The 21,634-nt window shown below is 36.5% G+C and overlaps 1 long non-coding RNA gene across 1 annotated transcript; it reads left to right on the top strand.

Moving 5' to 3' along the window:
• The first annotated feature begins 1,372 nt into the window (after positions 1–1,372).
• On the top strand, positions 1,373–21,409 carry LOC121097929. The gene is made up of 3 exons (XR_005831127.1): positions 1,373–1,464; positions 11,547–11,619; positions 19,501–21,409. It is a non-coding gene; the product is annotated as an uncharacterized LOC121097929 (long non-coding RNA).
• Positions 21,410–21,634: the final 225 nt, after the last annotated feature.

The following is a 21,634-nucleotide window of genomic DNA, read 5'->3' as shown; positions in this document are numbered from 1 at the left end:
GGGAACTGGGCAGCGGATTGCCATGTGCCTGGGCATAATCCAGGCAAAGTCCCCATATGTAATTAAAATAGATTTTGCTACTGTACGTGTTTCTTAGGAAGCGGTACTCCCAAGTTACTGGTATTATTCATTCTTTCAGTTAATATTTTGGTCTGATTTCAATGCTTAATTTTCTTGGGGATTGTTTTTGTCTTTTAAGCGATATTCATTTCTCAGTATCAGCACTGCTTTGAACAGTTCAGGTAGTCTATACATTACGTAAAAGAGACATAATTTATAAATAGTACTGTCTATGAGTAACCATTTCTCCATAATGTAAATTCCAATACTGTTCTTGATCAGAAATCTCCAATGTATAGGTTTACCTTCTAAGAAAAGTATTAGCAGCACAGATTTAAATCTCAGAGATAAATTATATCCCTTTTGAACTGTCCTCGTAGAAGTCTACATCATTATTTTTATGCCATTGTAGCCTTAGTTAGGCTTTTGTCTGTAATTAAAAAAAAATATTATTACTCAATTTTAAGGTACTTGCATGGAATAGACCTAATGGTACTAGAAAATCAATCTTATCTGTAGCTGCTTTTTTTTTGTATTTTGCTTATCTGTGGCTGTTGTAATATTTTGTGCTATTTTCCACAGTTTGGATATTCTGTAAGAAGGCTGTAGTGGAATACATTGTCCCAAAGATCACTGGATCTTAGATAATCATGACAGATACATGTCAGGCCCAGTCTTACGATTTTTCATGCTGAGTAGTAGACCTCTAGTAGGGTATTTCTATTAAGTTCAGCGGAACATTCCAGGAAGTAAGGGGCCGTGCAACACACATTAACAGATAATTTGCTTTAGATGCCTTTTCTCATAGCAAGTTTTCTAGAGCAATATTAAGAATAATTTGAGAAAAATGTCTTTCATCAGAAAATATAATCTCACTAAAACCAGAAAGATTCATACAGTCTCTTCGTTTCCTTAAATATAAATCTCTTCTGAAAAGAAAAGATAATTGTATCCAGGTTACAGTGATTGGTCTAAGTAAGAGAGATGCCTCTGCACTAGAATACAAAAAGTTAGGATTATCCCACTCCCATGTGAAAGCATGTTTTGAGTCTGTGTTCCAGTAAATATTTCTACAATATATGGAAATATTTCTACAATAATTCTGTTATCTCTACATAATTGTGGAAATTACAAATTAAAAACTTGATGGGAGAAGGTGAAAGAATTGATGCAGAAGGTATCTAGGAGGTGCTTAGAATATTCACATGGGATCTCCAAGTGGGGAGAAGGCTGCCACATCCATGTGTCAGATTAGCCTAGACTGGATGCCTGCTTTTACATTAACACCTTAAACTTTTCCCTTTTCTTCATGTGCAGGTACCAGGGCAGAACTGGTTGGATGTGAGACTCAGAGGACAAGAAGCAGGTGGCACTCAATTCTGCTTTTTAAAGAGTATCCTAATTGTAAGTATCTTCAAGAGTTGTTTCTTGTAATTTTAATAGATCAAGTAGTCTTATCTTGCTGTGTAATATCATTAATATGCACCTATAAGGCAAGAGGAATTGCTTTTTCTTAGAGGTGAACCCTCTGGATCTAACCCAGATTTCCTAACAGAACACTTTCGTTAAGGGAGATAGTACTACCCATACTTGAAGTCATGTTTGTACATGTTTCATTATTCTACCTCTCAAAATGCTTTATGTTTATGCAGGATCAGTTCTTTCCTAATAATACTAGAAGTATTGTTCTCCAAAATACGTTTTAGCATTTCTCTTTTGAGTAACTATGGAACACTGAAATATTTTCTGTTGAGTTGATTTAGATTTTGTATCTCCTAGGCCCTGATCCCTCAGTTGAAATACTTAATGGGCAAATGTCTGGGAATGTTTTTTTTTTTAAAAATGAAGTATTAATGAGATGTATATAGTCTAGAACAAAGTACTATTGCCAGATTCAGTAGGAATCCCAGCTGACCTAGGGTGATCTAAAAAAAAATTTGCAATGTAAAGCACTCTGAGAGCAATGCCAAGCTTAAAGAGGATTAATGTAGGTCCCTCCCCTGAGGTAATTTTTTTTCATAACTGATTTTATTTCCCTTGATGCAAAGAGAAATGCATCAGTTGCCATCTGATAGTGAACCATCTTCTGGAACACACAGCCGGTTTGACTGTGGGAGACTTAGTCCAGGTGGAATTTTTCCAACTTGCTGGAGTTAAATTGTTGCCAGGATTGTGTCCTGTATATAAATAGAGGAAAGAGATAGCCCTGCCGGAGACTTGATTCTCAAAAAGGTTTTTTTAAACAAATGGCATTTCTGAAAAATTAAACAAAATGTTTCAAGATAAAAGAATGTTAAATATAGCTAGAAATAAGAGAGCCATATGTTCAAAGCATATCAGCTTTGAAACCATGCACTTAACCCTGGGACTCAACAAGATTTCACATTTTAAATAAAAATTTTAACTTGCTGAAAAGATAAAGTTCATTCATCCAGAAAGAAGGAAAATAAAACCCATGGAGAAACCTTTCACTAAGATAAGCATCTTCGACATTAGGGGAAAAAAAAGACTATAATGTGTAAAAATAAGACAGGTCTTATCCCTTCCTAAAGAACTCTGTTGTTACATTTGTACATCAAAGTAGGAGTAAGGTTATTTTCTGAATGGGTTTTTTGGCTAACAAATACATTATCTTCCAAAACCATTGCCAGAAACATAAAATCTTAGTTCAATGGGAAAGAAATGTACCTTTTTAGCACTCCTATTTGAAATGTTACACAGAGTGCAGGCTGTTCTAAGTTCAATGCAAACATTGCGTAAATATACCCATTACAAATTTGGTCCCCTAGAAGGAGTCTTTTTGGTTGCTTCTAAATGATGCTGATAAATGTCAACATTTGTGTGTAACACTGTGTGTACATGTTTGTGCAACAGTCACCTACATCCAACTGAATTGATTTTATTTCTTACACAAACTGAGCTTTCATTCTGGATAAGTTTTCTAGTAACACAAGGGCAGATCAGGAAATGCGTAAAATGGATCAGTGCCCAAAGACTAAGTTATACATCTATTCTTGGAAAAACACAAGGACATACTGTCTTAAAATGAAAGGTATAAGTTACAGAAGAATGAACTTGCATGTAGTTCATATAGTTCATGTAGCATAAGTTACAGTTCAAATGAACTTGCATATCGAGCTACACCATCTATACAAATCCTTACTATGTTACTAACTGTAACATGCAGGTTCTTTTTCGAAGGTAGCTGCCTGAATATACACACACAAACACAACTAAATTTCATTTCGTTATCTGAGAACATGGGCATATTTATTTTGCTATGAAGTCAACTTTGGCTTTTTTGTAATATATTTTTATATTAATTTCTAGGTTATTTACCCCACAAGGAAAAAAGGGGAAGTTGAAATAAAGTGCAATGATTTTCATTTTATTTCAAATACGTTGAAATGAAACTTCTGAAAGTATAAAATACTACACAACATGATAATTTGCTGGATAGAACTTACCCAAACTATGTCAGATGAAAGTTGCCCCTGGAAATTTTCAACTCATTGAATGACACTTGTCTTGAATATAGACTACTTTGACTGTATTAACATGTACGAATATACTTACTGTTACTCCTTTTGTACTTCTCCTTCATTACATTGTCTCAAAGTTACATTTAATTTTTTTCTACAGGTTAAAAATATAATGTAAAAACAGCAAGTGAGAGAATATGTATCACTATACTCAGTTAAGTCACAAAACTGTGATTGATGAGCTAATGACAGTTTTGCAGAATCATTGAGATATTAACACTGTATATCAGAAGAAAACAATCCAAACCAAATCCAGAGTTTCAAGAACTTGGCCACACTTTCTGCAGTTTTCCCCTCTGTGTGTAGACATAGCAGAGACAGTTTGCTGGAGACCTAGAATGAGATTGTAAATAAATATACACTATTGGTAAATTTTCAAGTGCTTGTTCAGATTCAGGAATGGCTTCTTTATAAGAGCTAAAAAGACAAAAGTTTTTAGATGAAGCTTTTACGTTTGTAAAGTGGATTATACATCACTTCCAATCCGGGCTCTGTGTGGAGCCAGTACCTCATGGGAGCTATGTCTCAGGCCCTGGGTTCCTGTGAATTCTGTTGGGTCCATATGGGCTCCAGCAGAGTCCGCTTCCATCACTTGCCCTTGCAAACTCTCGGCTTCCCTGTGTCTCTGAAGAACTTTCAGGACCAGTGAGTCCCATTGGAATAGAGTAGCCATAAAGTAATTGGCTTCCTTAGGGATTTTACTGATTTTCATGGAGGTCTCAATAAATAGTGTCATAGGTCTTAGTGCATTGGCAGAATGGAGCATTCCTTCTTCAGTGGAGCTTTCTTGCATTCAAAAGGCATCAGCTTTTGTCATTTTGAACTGTTCACACACATAAGTGCTTTCCCAGTTGAAGTCTAACAGGTTTCACTGTCTGTGTCTAAACTTCAAAGCAGGTGTCCCCATGATGTACCCTGAAGTCCTGGCCTGTCAATCATCCAGGCTGTGCTAGCACCACAGCACTCTGCTCAAATGCCTAGGTCACCTTCTGGTGAGAACACCAGAAGTATGTGCAGCCAGATTCAGACCCTAAGAAATGCTTTTTGCTTCCAGCCCTTTGGGTGTACCCAGGTAAAACTGTTGAATTTACAGTCCTTATTTCAAAGAACTTAACAACCAACGTGTTATCGTGTTAACTGTGCCTGCATACAAGCCAGTCTGATGTCCTATTAGAAATCAAGTTTACCTTTTCCCTTTTGTACTGGACATTTCATAAATCCTAAAAAACTGCAGTCATAGTGGAGAAACTGCACGTGGTGCCATTGATAACGGTCTCCGAGAAACAAGGAAAATTTAAGGCATCAAGGGTACAACAATCTCTGATAAAACCTGCCCAGCTACTTATTATCATAAAAACATTTTGGAAAAGTGCCGTGTTCATTATATGCATTAGAAGAAGTGAACACACATTTGATTGTCTTATTAAGAGCAACAGCAATATTTTTTAATAATATACTAAGGCATTGATTTCAAACTGTTGCAGAATCACTGTTTGAATAACTGCAATGTGTGTACATGATGAATGCTTCCTTTAGAGGTTACCCTACCTTCTGATGATGGGGTCTAACCCTGTTTAACTACTTTGACAAGATTCTTGCCTGAAGTAACATTCTTAATTAGCATTCTTGTTTGTTTACGTCTAGAGATTGAGGGGAAAAATTACTAAAAGCTTTGGAACAGCTATTCAGTCTGCACTTGCTCTAAGCTGGAAAAAAATAATTTTTAGTATATGTTTAAAATTATATAACACATTTCAGATGTTGGTTCAGATTACTGTAAAAATGGCATTCAAATCTGGGAGTGTTTCTTGCTGGTTTTATCCTTTTAAAAATTTCCACTGTGCTTTTTTTCATCCTTAATTAAATTTCAATTCATTTTATAATACTAATTAAAGTATTTACGGCAAGAAATTCTATCCATTCACAAAACTGCAATAAATTGTAGCATTTTCACAAACAAGCAAACTTTTTAGAAGTTTTGCAAAATCTTTATCCTGTATTTGTGAGACATTGAAGGGTAGCTCATCAGCTGGTATAAGTCACTGTCATTTACTGCAGTCAGAAGAGCAATTTTGATTTACAACAGTTTAGAATTTGGCCAATAATCTAATTAATATAATCAAAACCATGTACAGACACCAGCATAAACAATACCAAACAGTAAGGCAAGTAACCTATCTTACAATGAAAATAAAGTGAACGTCCCAGGCTTCTTAAATCACTGTTTCATTACATAGCTTTGCTTTCTATCAGCTTTGATCTCCTTCATTTCATTACAGCAAACTTCTCATTAGAGGCATGAATTTCTTCCTATGAAATTGATCTTACATTCAGCACTGATATCTAGTGACTTTTTCCAGTTTCAGCTTTAGTCTTTTTATACAGCACTTTAACAAAAATAAACCCAAACACAAATTATTACATCATAAGTAGAGAAACATATGGCATGTCCAAAAGTGAGTACACAATAAATATGTTTCTAATAAATACTTTGGTGCTGAGTAAATTACAACAGAGAGAAGACAGTGAACTACTATTCTGTTATTAATTCCTTTTCTTAGCATGGTAGCAGTTATTAAATTAGTTTAATCATAGCCAAGCAGTTGAGGTGCAGTAGCACTGCTTATTACACTAGCCATTATCATCTGAGTGTTACCTTGGGCTTTCTTCATCTGTTTTGTATTCACCATATCTGTCAGATGCATAGCTTGTAAGATTTCTTATTTTATATAAAAAATGGGTGTATTTTACATGTTGCAACTGGGTCTTGATATATGATTCTGGCCTTCAAGTTTTGTAAAAAATAAATAGTGATTACAATAATTTCAGAGCAATGAATGAAACTCATTTAGCCTCAGGGTAGAACATTGTGCAAAAATTTACTTCGTTTTGCTCACATTGATTCACAGATGCATAGAGAAACAGAGGAGACAAAACTTAAAAGAGCATGCCTACTACATAGCAATTCTAGCAATTTCTGTACCCAAAATTAATTCTGCAGTGTTAGTGCCTTTTTTTCATGAGGCTGTACCAGGTTTTGGTATTCATGAGTCCTGAGTATTTGGACAAATCAGGACATTTGCAGGGGGCTTCCTTATCTGTAATAAAAGTAATGGAAGGCCTGCATCATGTCATCTGATGAAGTCTGTATTTAGGAGTGGATTCTTATATCTGCAGGCTGGACAAGTGGGGCTTCTGCAAATACACTGTCCCATTACAGCTTTCTAATTAAAGATCAGCTGCAGGAAACAGTAAATTTAAAATAGCGATGACAATATTAAAACTTCCTGAGGAAGAAGGAGACTATTGAAGATAAGGAGGCAAATATCCTATTAGAAGAAATAGAACTAAATGCTCTATGGTGACTCTAAAGCATTGTGCAAGTATTCACAGTGGGCTATAGATGAGAATATGAAAAAGATGAGTGTTATAACATCAAGGGGTATGAATGACAAACAGATGCTAAACAGACAAATGAGCTATGGCTGAAGGAGGCCAGTGCTGCTGTATGCTGAGGGAAGAGAGAGGAGAGGAAGAGGTGGATAAAAAAAAATATAGCCCCAGAGAAAACTGAAAACCATGCTGAGAAGTAGTCTGGAGAAGATCACAGGAAACGGCTTATGGAATTAAAAACATTTGGGAAATTACAGCACTTAGGAGGAATTAAATATAAGAAAGTAATGGTCATCTATGAAAATAGAAACTTCAAAAAAGGGACTGCAGCACAGAACCTGGAGGAGAACAACTAGAAAAATCAGTAGATATGATCTCAGCATGAATAAAGAGAGACATGCTAAGGACCCCATGCAACATATCAGTCTCTAGGAAGACCTTTTATCAACAGTTAACAACAGACTTTGGCAACAGTGAGCAAGGAAATGTATGAGAGAGACGAATATCTGACTGAAGTGATGGTCTTACATCAGTCCCATCACGACTGGGAAGAATGTGGATCAGATATAAATAGCATCTTAATTTATTTCAAGTGGCTATAGCTTGCTTTTCACTGATACATCTTACTCTTAATTTTTTTAAGATGCTGAGATTATATAGATAAATATTAGTAGAATTAAAAAAGTAATGCAAAATTGTATTGGAAGCAGAAGCACTAAAATAGTGCAAATGTATTACTTTATTTTCCTAATGAATTAGTCATTTTGAAAATATTATTTTCAGACTTTGATTGTTCATGTAAACCAGTGGAAATGTTTGTCAAGTATTCAGATTTAAGAAATGGACCTAAGTATAAATAAGAAAATGAGTTCATAATGAGAACAGATGCTGCTGAGACATATCTTCAAAAACTATATATGGCTCAATCCCATAGCCATTTTCTGTATGTGTTTGGAGTCTAACTTTTAAAAGTATTTAACAGTTGTTCTACTCAGCAGTGCAACACGTGGCTGGTTTAGAAGCTGCGTGCTTCATGCCTACCTCCCTACTTATGCCAGTCAGATATCTTCTTTTCTGTGTGCTTGCCAAGTCATTTCTGCACCTAAAATGACATGCAGTTGCATGTGAGCCCAAGTTTCACCTCATTTCCTTTGTGTACAAACATTTCTGAGGTGCAGACTATAGGAATAAAATACTAAAATCTCACTGAATTGGACAGGAATTGGGCACCTCTGTACCTTTGTAGATCGTGGCCTAGAGTTTCATGAACAGGACCTAGTCAGTCAGTGTTTACTACAGTGCCTTCTACCACCATCACTTGGTACCCGATTTTAAATGCTTAGTCACATGAATAGAACTTGCTTGTTAATTTGTTAAAAGATCTGTGAGACATAGTCTCAAAGCTGGTTAGGCTAATGTAGAGTAGCCTTAGCAGAAGACAATTTTTCCTCCTAAAACTATCCAGAAGGTGGGAAAAGAAGGTTCAAATTACTTCAGGAATGAGTTTCAGCTCCTTCATATGCTGTGCAAAGAGGCAAAACCCATGAGGACAAAGGAGAGGAGAGCCAGCTGTGCTTGGAAGAATGCACATTTGTTCAAAGCATGGGCTGTAGGGTAAAGGATGCTTTAATTGTGGGTTCTGTGAATGACGGTCCAAGTGTGCCCAAGAGCAGAACCTCGAATTTCTAGAGAAGATGTTTTGTTGAGCACGTGTGCGCATGTGTGTGTATGACCTTCTACATGCCTCTCAGGTTGGTTACCAAGAGAGAGCTTTTGAACCTTCAGTTTCGTCATTTTGATTCATTAAAGTATAGCTAATGCAATATCTATCCCATGAAGCCTGGGATTAATGAGACTACAAAATAATTATTAAAATAATAATGTAAAAAAACGGGCAAAACCACCTTACATAACATTAGCTTTGATATATTTTGTTCCATAAAATTAGTGTTTGAAGTAGAAATTTACTAGGTTGGTCACATAAGTATCTGTCCTGCAAAAGTATATTTTCTCAAATTAAAAAAGCCTTTCTTACAGAATTGGCTACAAGTGCCTTTTCTTATCTCTTATGGTTTCCAGTACAATGTAAATTCGTAGCTCAGAGGAATGGTGTAATCTCACGTAATGAGTTGTGTGATATATTGAGCCAGTTTTAATGTATCTTAGTCTGAGAGAGGATTTTATTACTTTTCCCAAATATTATTTTGTTTCTTCAACATTATCATAAACCCTCATTCAGATAACATTAAATATCTTCTTTAAAGCTTACACAGGCACCAGAACTGAAGGGATATGGATACAATGCAATCCCTAACTCACCCCTTTTGTGTGGGAACAGAACAGGAGCTCCAGAGCTGCTGGGGGTCTCGCGTATCTCATATGTGCTGCAACAATGAAACAAATTATGAACAGGGCTTAAGGCTCAACTCTAAATTCACGCCTTTGTGAGTTTGTGTCTCATGCATGGAGAGCATTGATTTTGCAAGGTACTGAGAGATGTGGCCTGTCTGCCTGTGAATAGGACCAGACGGATTATTTTCTGAAGTTTGACATTGAGACAGGGATATCTCCTCTTTTGGTCTGGCACTTCTATTAAGTCTGCATGAGGAGGCTGAGTAATATTGGGGGGTGTGGTGTGGGTGTGTGTATATATGAATTAATTAATTTCAATAATAATTTATTTATACTGAGAAAAAGGTAATTGTTAATCTCATACAATGGAATGCTGTTCTGTTCTGATTTAAAATATGCTCATATAGAAAATGCAATTACGTTGATGTGCAGAATCTAAACTCATCCCAGTTTTAGGCTGTACTGAAGAAACAATCGCAAGGTCAAAGACACATATTCAAAGTTACCTCACAGAGAAAGTCTGAAGTGGCAGCCAGTTTTGCAAGATGAGTTTTGTTATGAAACTGATCCTTGAAATGTAATAAGTATGAATCTTAAAGATACCGTAACAATTCCAAGAAGTAGGTGCAGGATACCTGCTCATATCTTACTGGGTCACGCTTTGACGCCTCCTTGACCATTCTTTCGATGTGCTTTATGGCACACATGTTAAACCCACTTAGAACCTTTTGGAATGCAAAGTTTGTACAGTGAGATGTTATTAACTGAACAATCTAATTTTCAGTTTTTTAGTATAACTACTGCATTTCAGAAAAACAGAGGGAAGCTCTTAAATTTATTATAAATACAGCTATACAGCAATGCTCTCTCAAGTTCTTAATAGGGCTCTGCCTTTTTTTTTTTTTTTTCTTACAAATGAAATAAAATCACTGGCCTGTTCACAGAAAAAAAATATCTTTGGTCTCAAGTCTTTTGTATTCAATAGGGAGGTTGGACCGTGCTCCAACAAACAGAATTATTCAGCAAGTCATTGCCTTCGAGAAGTAATGTGTAACACCTTGTTTTGTTCCTTGGTTCAAAAGGCACTGTCACTGTTGTACACCAGTGGTTTGGGGTTTTTTTAAAAGACTATAATTCATATGCAAACTAAGGGGGGGATTCATGATTTCATAATAAAATGTTGAAACGCTTTGATCATGAGCTGGAAGGAGGTGTGAAACAGTGCTTCAGAAACAGACAGATATTTGTGTAATCAGCCTTTATGTATTGCCAGTTCAGAATAATAACATATAAAAAGCCCCAACTTACCTCATCTGCCTGGTACAGCCAAGGCATAAATAAAAGAGAACAATGGAATTACTATTACTCACTCACTGAGCCCCAGCTACATCACTGTATTCTTTATAATTGCTGGCAAGAAGATTAATGTTTTGTTAAATATCAGAGTAAGGTCACAAGGGGGCTTGCAGGGCTGTCTAAACATCTAGGCTTTAAACTCCTTCCTTCCTTCCTTCCTTCCTCCCTTCATTTCTTCCTTCCCTCCCTCATTCCTTCCTTTCTTCCTTCTTTTCCTTTTCTGATTTTTTAAATTTTAATTTCATGGAAATTCACTTGTAGTGTTTCCTTTATTTATGGGGAATTTTACATTTTTGCATTTGCAAGGCAGCTTCCAGTTTTGACAATGCAAAAAATAAACAAGGGCAGCAATTGTATGACTGCTAAAGTTTAATCACGATATTGATATGAAGATGGTAGTTTTTTTGTGTGTTAGAAATAGACCCAAGTTCCATTTTGTGTGCCATATCTCTGATCTTTCACGTCTGTTAGTTTTGTATTCAAATTAGGGTTTTTTTCACCTATCAGTGTCAGTTATCCTAAATAATAACATATTCAGTTTAAAAACAGTCTTTGTAAATTTCTATTAACTTACAGCTCATGAACACCAGGACAATAACAGTTCGGGAGGAACCCTTATAGTTTTGCAGAATGAGGAGATTTATACCTTATGTACCACCAGGCTGAGTTTATCTCCAATTTCAGATCTTTTGCAGCAAACAAATACTAATATTTCTTCTTTGTATAGACAAAATCTTACAGTTATCCATCTTCCCCATCATTCTTGGCCTAAGTGAGCTATGGAAATAGTCAAAGAAATATTCCATCATAATTTAACTGATTTTTAATTTTTTTTTTTTTTAGGGTAACTAAAATATCTGATACATATGGTAGACCACCTTCACTTGGGTATGAATGCTAACATAGGAGATTTCTGGTAAGTATAAACACAGTTGTTTCTGGTGAAGGACAAAAAAATTATATAGTCATCTTAATCTCTTGTTTAGACTATTGCCAGTCATTTGAAAAATGCAGTATCTTCCTCATTTGGCTAAGATTATCCTCCAAATTATACAGGAGCAGTCTGGGCAGCAGCGACCACTCCCTTACACAAAAATGGTAAATGCTTTTTACAGACCTCTATATGTTTTAACTTTTTAGAGGTGACTAGCCCCAGATCCACCTAGCGTTATCTTTACTTTGCAGAAGGCTTCTCTGAAACAGGTGCTTTTAGCCCTGGAGTGCTCAGCATGTGGGGCAGCACAACAACCCGAGTGCCACAGGAGCAAGATGCACCCCCTCTTTCCCTCTCGTTGTGCTCAAGAAGCTCCCTGAGCAATCGCTTCTGTGAACATTGAGAAGGGCATTAACGGGACCAGCAAAGCAGAGAAAGTTGTGTATTCAGTACTTATTCCTTGGTGTCACTTGCATGCTAAACCACCCTGAAGTCCAGAATTGAGAGAGGTCCATAACAGAACGGTGTCATTAGGAATCGGTTACTGGTTTTCAGGGGAATAAGTCTTTCCTTGAAGAGGGGTAATTTTATGTAGTCCTACTAACTTCTATGAGCGTTATCTTCAGTTATCTAACATTAAGCAAAACTAAGGACCTCAAAGAGCGATATATGGACAGCAGTGGTGAAAGCTGTACATTTAAATTCTACTGCTTAGCACAGAAATAACAGTGCCGCAGAAGAGCAACAGCTTTATAAGCTGTCTGCAACACCTGGGCAGCTCTGAGTGGTTTCAGAAAAAAAGATTTAGCGATCTGAGTTAAAGGAGAGAAGAGATTCAACAACCCCTGTTCTTGATCTAGTTTAACCTATGACTCTTCGAAAAAGTATTTTATTCCATCTTACTTAGTTTGCCTGTTAGAAATGAAAAATAGTGAAAAATCTGTTCCTATTTTCCTAGAGGTCTGTTGTGAAAATACCATGTCAGTAATTACGTACCAACAGGCATCAAAGTGTTGTTATAAGAATTCTGTTCTTTACATTCTTGGATGTGGAACTTGAAAATTAGCTATAGAAAATAAGATTTGAGACCTAGACTGACTAATCTTGAAAATATCCTTTAGTTTCATCGATTCCTGCTATCACTATTAAGTGTACCAAGTGGTATTATCACACCACAATCATTAAGTACTGGAGTTTTTCTATATGGTTACAATCCACTAGAGTCCTAAGGAACAGGGAAGGAGCCTGGGAAGAAATGGAAGTGAATGGGATTTGTTACAATTAAAAAAAAAAAAAAAAAAAAAAAGACCATTTGCCGTTCATATAATATGTAAGAATTCTTTATGAATCATTACAATATTGAGAACTAATTACTCCATAATTTCAGTTTGTATGTCTCCCCTGGAGACATGGATGCTATTCCTATTTCCATCAACCAAGGTTCTGGTGCAGTTTTCTCTTCTTAGCCACAAGTGCAGTGAAAGGTATGGACTGGAGAACTTGGCAGTCTTGCACCTATTTCTGCAACAGAAAAATTACTAAATATCAATCAATAAATGTTAAACATAAATCTGTCCCTTCTGATGTTGCAGCTTCAGCGGGGCTGGCAAAGAGCCGGGATGTCCAGTCAGAAGATGTTTCGAGCTTTAACACAAAGCTGGGTTGGTTACTTTGTTCTCTTCACAGGGAACATCCACAGTTATGCTCACTCTGATGTCGCAATTACATATTACCCCATCTGTTCTCGATATGGTTTATCTAGAGAGTGGAGCTGAAGCCCAAGACTCTGCAGGGAAAATAAATGAAGTAGGAAAACAGCAGGGGAAATAAATGAAATAGGAAAGCAGTTTTAGGGAGCAGGTCCAGTTCTTTAGCTCTTTCTTAGCACTAGAAATGAAGACGTTGCCAAGATTTTCAGTCTGCTTTCAGAATGCTCGACTCAGTAACATAAATCTTCCCAAATATGGGATTTCTTACAGCTTCCTCTCTCAGAGATACCAGCGAGGTCTGCTTATCAAGTTTTGTCAGTCCAGGTCACATAAGTCTGAAAACTGCCTATTATTACTTTCATATGGTTGATCATGAAGCTCATCTGTCAAAAGCCCTTTACCTTTCCTCACATTTTCTTCCTTGTGCATGTTTCTTTGGTAGAGTTTCTGTAAGAATCATGTCTCTGGAATTATTAATGAGATTTAAATGAAGAGACAGAACCTAGGTTTTGCCAGAAATCCAAGTGGTTTTGGACTAAGCCAAACCTGTGGACAATCAGCTGAGACCTGCAATCCAGAGTTATTTCAGCTCTTTTAATTTTGGCTTTTGTTCAGCTAAATCCTTAACCCAAGCCCTAGAAAACACGCTTCTTAACCATCCTCAATGGCTCTGTTCCATTGTGTGAATAAATTTCTTTTCCAGTTCCTCTGGGGTGGCAGGAGGCAAGCCAAGCTGCCGTCGTAACGTCACTGCGTTACGGGTCCCTGAAGGGCAGCTTCAGCCATACAGCATAGCAGAATCAAATATTCAGAAACCTTGAAGGCAATGTTTTAGTTGGAGTTTTGTTTTATATGGTCAAGATTGTAAAGGAAGATGGTGGCAAAGTCAAGAATGGGAGTTATTTTTTGCGGACTCTCCTTTCTCAGCTCTAAACATGATGCCTCCCAACAAAAAAAGTCTTTGTTGTACATATAAAAGTCAAAGGAAACATTATTATTTTCAAGTTGTGAGCATTTTTCCATTGGTTGAAAACCAAACACTTGGTTAAAACTATTGATATGTGGTCAATGAATGAAAGTATTAATCAGTGAAATAAAAAAAAAGTAGAACACCTTTAATATAGAGAATCCTTTATAGACACAGTAGGCACAGCATTTGAAATATATATATATATGTAGAAGTACGTATGGTGTGGATAGAAGAAAAATAAGGTTGAAGAAACAACCCTAGCAGTTATTTATTAAAGGCATGTGACACAATAATACTGAAAAAGTCAAAAGACTGTTCAGGTTGAGGACCTATAAAAGGTATTAACATGTACAAAACCCAAGAATGTGAAATTAATTAGTCTTGCTTTAAAGGGGAATTTTCCAAACACTGGAGCCCTCATGATTTATGTTAGGCAGCTATGGGAAAGCATAGTTCCACTTATTTGTTGATCCATTCAGCTGAACTTACTGTACTTATTTATCACCTTGTTAATTCAGACAGATGTGATGTCATCTCTCACTGCTCTCATCCAGCCTCTCTCGGCTGCAGTTAAGTTAAACCACTGGAAAAGAACAGTCGGGAGCACAGAAGAGTGCCATAATTGAAAATAGGTGCATTTTCCAGTTGAACATTCCTGTGATTTGGATCTGAAAACAAAAGTGAATATACAGCTTTGCTCCTGGGAGGATAAGAATGGGAATTATTTTCTCCTATAAGTCTGTTCGTTCTATAAAGTTCAAGTCAGTGATCATATTTTAATAAGTACCATCTCTCCAGTATTTCTACTACTTTGAAGTACAAAAATGCTACTATGTCAACTTTTTTTCTCAAGTGACTTGTGAACAAATAAGGCATTAAATGCCTAGAAGAGGGAGAGGCACTATAAATATCAAAGGTAAGAATTAGTAAACTCAGAAATACAGTGTGCCAGTGATAAACATCAGAATAGAAACTGCTGGTGGTATCATGGCCCTGTAAAACATATTTTTTTAATCAGAAGACAATACTGGCTTCTGGGATTCTATTTTGCCCATCACTTTGTGATAGCTGTTGGTTTTTATGAGTAAATATCAAAGAAAACAAGAAAGACACTGGCAAATGTAGAGTGAGTTCAGTGGGGGGCCACCATGAGTGGCTCAGGTGTTGGGACTTGTCCAGCCTAGAGAAGAAAAGACTTTGGGGGGACCTCACAGTAGCCCCCAGTTTCTTAATTACAAACAAGTTTACCATAAAATCTTTGATTTCTTGTTAAACTTTAGACTGAAAGAGAAATTCTGAAATGGAAAAAGAGGTACTTTTATTTTTTCCACGAAGATGAATGTGGCCTGGATTTTGTTAAGTCACAGCTGCCCTTAGAATCTGATGCTGTGAGTAGATAAGTAGGAATAAACTTTAATTTTAGTTGCAAGACAGGTTAGACAGCTTTTATATCTCTGAGGAGCATTTGGAGGGACACTGTGGCAGGCCCTGAAATACTATAGACCTCCAACGGTCTGGTTTCCAACGGTCATCACATTACTTGTTTCATAAGGTCAAACTTTACAATGCAGTTACTACCATAGATAATTCCTTCAGAGATATTTTATCTATTTCATCTTTCCTGTACATGAATATGAGAACTACTTTTGCAGAATTGCAGTTTGGAAAGATAGACCATGTGAAATTTAATTTCTTAAAATGCCACAAAGATATGCTGTTACAGGTAGGCAGAAATCAATGATAACTACAAATATTTTTTAAAAATTATAGTAAAAATAAATAAAAAAGAAGCAAACTGTTGAGCGAGAAAAATAATTATGGCTAAGGATAAAAGAAAAAGAAACAAACCCCTGGTTTATTAACTACTCAAGGAGAAACAGTCTCTCAGCATTCTGAATATTTACATTTTTTCCTGTCATTCCATATATTCAAAATCCAAAATAACAAGAAGTATCAAAACTATTGTAATGAAGAAGCACAGGAGTAAACCTAAATCAGTTATGTGGGGCATAATCTTTTGAATCTTACTGTGCTCCAAAGTCACCTACTGTAACGGATACTCTCTTTGGATCTGGGGAAGAAAAAAATAAAATACTTTTGTCATTTTTTCCTTACAATTAACACTAAGGAATTCAGGAGGCATGCCTGCCTACACGTGATGAAAGGCTTCAGGCTCTGAGACTGACCACGATAAAAAAGTATGACAAAGTCAAAAGGAAAAGCATCAGGTAAGGTGTGTTGAGTCAAGGTGGTCTGAGACCTTCACTCATCTAAAGCCAGTTGAAAATGAGTAAGAGAAATAGCAGCTGGAAGAAATCAGTGAGAACAGGAAACCTGGTGGGGTTGGAAAGGGTGGATGTGAAGAGAAGTCTCCAAATTTTCACAGAAATTTCTCATCTGAATTTTTCTATCAGAATTGCCAGATCTTTATACACTTCCATCATTCCTTGAACACCACCATTATCATGCGGTCCTGGGTTTGCATGAAAACCCCTGCTACTGAATATCTAATCCGTATTCCTGCTCGGAGGGCTCCAGCCCTTGCAGTAGGAAGTTCACTGAACAGCAAGGGATGGGGTGTATGTTACTGGGCGTGCACACTGGAGGGTGCTAGTATTTAGAAAAGAGTATAATAATTGTGGTGGGGTCATCCCACACAGCAACTGAAATGGAAGGTCTGAGGGTTTGTCATCTAGCTGCTGCAGGAGAGCAAGCCGTGACTGCCTGTCATGCTTATTATCCAAGGCAGGCAAACATCAAGCAATTTTTAATGCTTATTAAAAATTTGGAGTCAGATTATGATTTCCATTGCTTATACTACACATGCTTAATGTACCTATATGCAAGCCTGTAGCTTATATCATTTTGCTATTAGTGTCTTTGTCCTTGTTTATATGTGTATTTATTTGTGTTTTCCTCAGGCTATTTTGAATGTCATTGGGGAGTTAAAGATGATATATGGCATGTTCTAAAGAAATGTAATAAAAGGTAATATAGCATATTTCTTCTATGCCTGAGTATATTAATTCTTGCTTACATAAGAAAACACACAACAAATTGTAAACAAGGAATCATTTGGAATCAGATTATGCATAAATAATGATATGCATTCTCATCTCAGATATATTAAAAAAATAATCTAGTTTAACTGCTAATGGGTTTAGGAAACATTTTTCTTTTTCAAAGGGAATTACTCAATGTAATAAAAACATGCTTTTTAAAATAAATGGATTAATTCCCTTTTGTTTCAAGATAAATAAATAATCATAAATACTGTACTTAGCCCTAAAAGAGGTATAACTCTTTCACACATGCTTGTCTTGGTGATGGAGTTTGACCTTGGCTTTATGACACTCATGTCTGTCTGCTTTAAAAACTCTTTATGGCTTTTATGGCTGCTGCTTTACCTGCAGTCCTGTTGGTCACTCTGCAACTGATTCAAAGCTTATCAGTGGGGAAATTCTTCCTGTCTTCACTGGGCTTTTGTATCAGGCTCTGTAGGTTTGATCATTTTGCCCATAAAGCTTATTGCAAAACTTCTACATACTTCAGTATCTCTTCTGACCAGGATTTTTTTATACCATTATGTGCATACAGGCATAGTTTGTTCATTGACTTTCCAAGTCTGTTGCACCAGAAATCTTTCCCACATAACGGTAATTTTTAAGAAGATGCGATTTCAAAAACATTGACGAGTTGTTTGCTTTCTTTGTAACGTATAATTTCTCCCTTGACTATATGTTTTTAACTTTAATACTGGATGATGAAAAAAAAAAACAACCAAAAATAAAAAAAACAAACATTGTATTTAGGTTGCAGATTCAGTTTAAGTGTGTGAGTATAGAAAGAGAATTTTTTTTGTTGTTGTTGTTCACATGAATAAAGCTCCTTAAGTGTTTGCAGGATTGAGGTTTTAATTTGTAACCCTGATCTGGCTGCACGTACAATTCTAATAAAGTTTAATGAACATTATTAAAAGTTTATATGCAGGCAAATAGGGTTGCACATTTGGAGTAGTCATTACTAACCTCCAGAAGAGAAGTAGCTTGAGGTAGCTCCAATTTTCCATTCACAGAAATAGGGGCATCAGGACAGTAAGGAGGAGAATAGGATCCCCTCATTTTCCAAACAAAACCCAACAGTATATTGGGTTTTTTAATGGACACCAGGAGTGCTTCTTTTGCAAAGTAAAATAGGAAAGAACACTATTGTACAATACCAATTAAAGTTTATACCTGAAGTATAATACATGTGCTGTAAAAACGTTCAAATTCAGTAGTTTTAGAGCGCAGAAGGAGAGATCTGGCCAGTCATCCCCGAAGAAACCGCTTGCTCACACTAGTAGTGTAGAGTAAGAAGGCACACCAGCAAAGTGCAGCTCGCCTGTGTTGCACTAAACCACACCACATAGCTGTTTCCCAATCGTTGACTAATTTTGCTGCTCCAGTTGATAAAAATATTACAAATACTACTCAAAGACTCTCACTGGAGCCAACTTAGCAGTACAAAGCCAGTTTAGCTTTGCCCCTTTGTTGCTTTGGCTTTATCATTCATAACCTGGAACAAGACACTGCTGTAGGATTTGCTAAACCCAAGTTACCGAAACTCGGTGAACTGGATTCTACACCTGTGACTTAAGACCGAATTTCTGAGACCAGAGGGTCTGGTCTGGAAGAGATAATCATGTCAATAAGTTGATTTTTTTCTAAAATTGTCACTGATTCCAAGGGAGGGTAGTCCTGCAAATGAAGTTACTCATGTACTTCACTCTTTGCCAGATCAGGTACTGTAAACTCTCTGGGGGAGGACCCATGGTTTTTTTTATTTGTCTGTAAAGTGCCATGTATACCTATGGCACTGTATAAATAAATAATAATAATAGAAACAATAAAAACCATCTAGGGATTAAGCAGGCCTTTTAAAGAGGCCAAATGTTCTTCACATAAATCTTGGATCTAATTTGAGCTCTAATAAGCTCCATTTCCTGCTTTTCCAATATTTTTAAGCCGCATTGCAATAGCTATCTTTTTTTTTTTTTAACAGTTGTTTTAAGAGGGCCCTAAGGCAAGTATCTAATCAACCTAATGGAATTTTCCATGCAGTTAAGTGTTTTATTCAGCTCAAAACGTTGTCTTTGATTAGACTTACCACCTTCCCTTTTGCCCTTTTACATTATTTTGGCAGGCTCTGCAGGTGTAAAAGCTCCATCTCCACTGCAGCTCCATCATGTGTGAAATAGCCTCGCTGTGCGTGCCTGCCTGGTTGCCTCTGAGCTATGGGAAAAAACATCGAAGCCAGCTCTACAGTTCCAGTCCCAACCTTGGATCTGCCAGTGCTCCGTTCTAGACCTATGACAGCCCTTGATAGAAGGTACTCAGGTCAGCTTTTAATTAGCCAACTTGTATCCCGCTGGTGACCACAGAGTGCTGAGTGCAATCCAGGCTAACTCTCCCACAGCGTTTGCCTGGAGTCTGAGGTATGCTTTGTAGTCTTGTTGAACCCTAGTTGTCATGTTTGTGTTGAGTCCATAGTAGATTAATTAAAGCTAGCTCATGTTGGAATTAGTCCTCTTAGATGGCCGCATATGTTCTTTTCTGCAGAATGAGGCCAGCTCAGGTGCTTTAAACTCTTTTAGCCTTCTTTTTCTTGGTTTAAATCATATGAGGGCGTAACTTAATCCATTATGCTTAATATTTAACCGCCTCATGAGGTGTTGAGAGGATTTTTAAAGTAATATTTATACAGCATTTTGAAGATTGCATTTTGAAGAAAGCATTGCATAAGCGATAATTATTATCTACATTTATTTTCATGCCTCAGTTGAAACATCTTTTACTTTTTGTCTAAGGTATTTAATTTTTCTTTTGCTCCTTTTTTAAAAAAATAATTATTCTGTTGTTTAACTTTATATGAGATTTTTGGGATATAATTTTGGAGAAGAAAGCGGCCGTACAGGTTATATTATACTGTGTCAGATGGTTCTTCTCTGTTATTTTTTTCATTCCATGATGAACTGATGCTTTCACCAACCCAATTTGCAACCAGAGGTTTATTCATGCCAGAACGGAAGAATAGGTTTGATTCTTCAGGAAATCAGCCAAGACTCAGGAGGCCTAGATTTTCTCTGTTCTGATACAGGTTTGTTGTTTGACATTGGAAAAATCACTTCTTCATGTCTCAGCTGACCATCTGTAAAGCAGAAATGGTGTTTCCCTACTGTGTACTTCAGTTGTAATATTACTTTTCTATATTAGGCAGTGTTCATAAGTGTGATAGGAGAACCAATATACTTCAAAAGGCATTGTTAATCTCCTGTGTGCAGATCACTCATAGCATCCAGTGACCTACAAAATGGATATGGGGCCTGTATTTCAGAAATACATATTAATTTAACTCTCACTTAACTAAAGAAGACAGCTTCTATCTTCTTTAGAGAGAATCAGTAAACAATTTTTCCAAGATAATTAACAGGTGTATCTCCAAGGTCTCTGCCAATGCCTGCTTACAAAAAAAGATATATACAGTATTTATGGTTTAGCCCCCAGGAAGATGATTGTAAAGTTTTTTTCCGTGAATTTTATTTTGGCTACACATTTCTGTGATTTTTTTTGTCAGATACAAGCAGTTTCATTCTGTAATCTGGAGTTTACTTGTTCTTGCCATGATATGCAAAGCCATATCTTCTGGGGGATGACATGTAACACTGGTTGCTAGTGATGGACCGTATATTAGTAAGTAGATATGAGGCCATACATATCCATCCACCTTTCTAGGAGGAAGCTGTTATATTGAAGTTGTTCCATACTATAAGTAGTAGGGGAAAAATATGAAGGCATTGTACAATGTGATCAGACAAAAGCTTCTAAACATAAACAGTCATGCTTTTATCAGTTTTTTGATCAGCATGCAATGCTGAAACTGTGGGTAAGGTGGAGATCAAAATTTATCATATTTTAACTGAAATCAGTTATGCTTTTCAAATGGTTGCTCTATCCCAGTGGGAGTGATCCATGGCAAGATAATGTTACTTAATCGTTTTATTTCTAAAATGCACCTTCTTTTCTCTGTGCATGCAAGTGCTTTACAGCTCAATAAAAACCATTGTGAAACAGACACTAAAACATTACCCTAAAAATCATTTCACTTTCCGCCTTCAATGTAGCCATTAAAGTAATAAAAGGAAGTCTACTACACGAGGAAAAAAATGAAAAAATGAAAACCAGAAAAGTTTATACGTGGGGATAACAGATCATTCTAATCATGCTGAAGTTTCTGTCAGCTGCAGTTTCGCTATCCTGAAATCATACTAGACAGACTC

The sequence above is a fragment of the Falco naumanni genome, chromosome 15, assembly GCF_017639655.2.
Source record: "Falco naumanni isolate bFalNau1 chromosome 15, bFalNau1.pat, whole genome shotgun sequence".
NCBI classification, from domain to species: domain Eukaryota; kingdom Metazoa; phylum Chordata; class Aves; order Falconiformes; family Falconidae; genus Falco; species Falco naumanni.
Note: the sequence above shows the minus strand (reverse complement) of the source record. Positions and strands in the feature narration are given on the sequence as shown.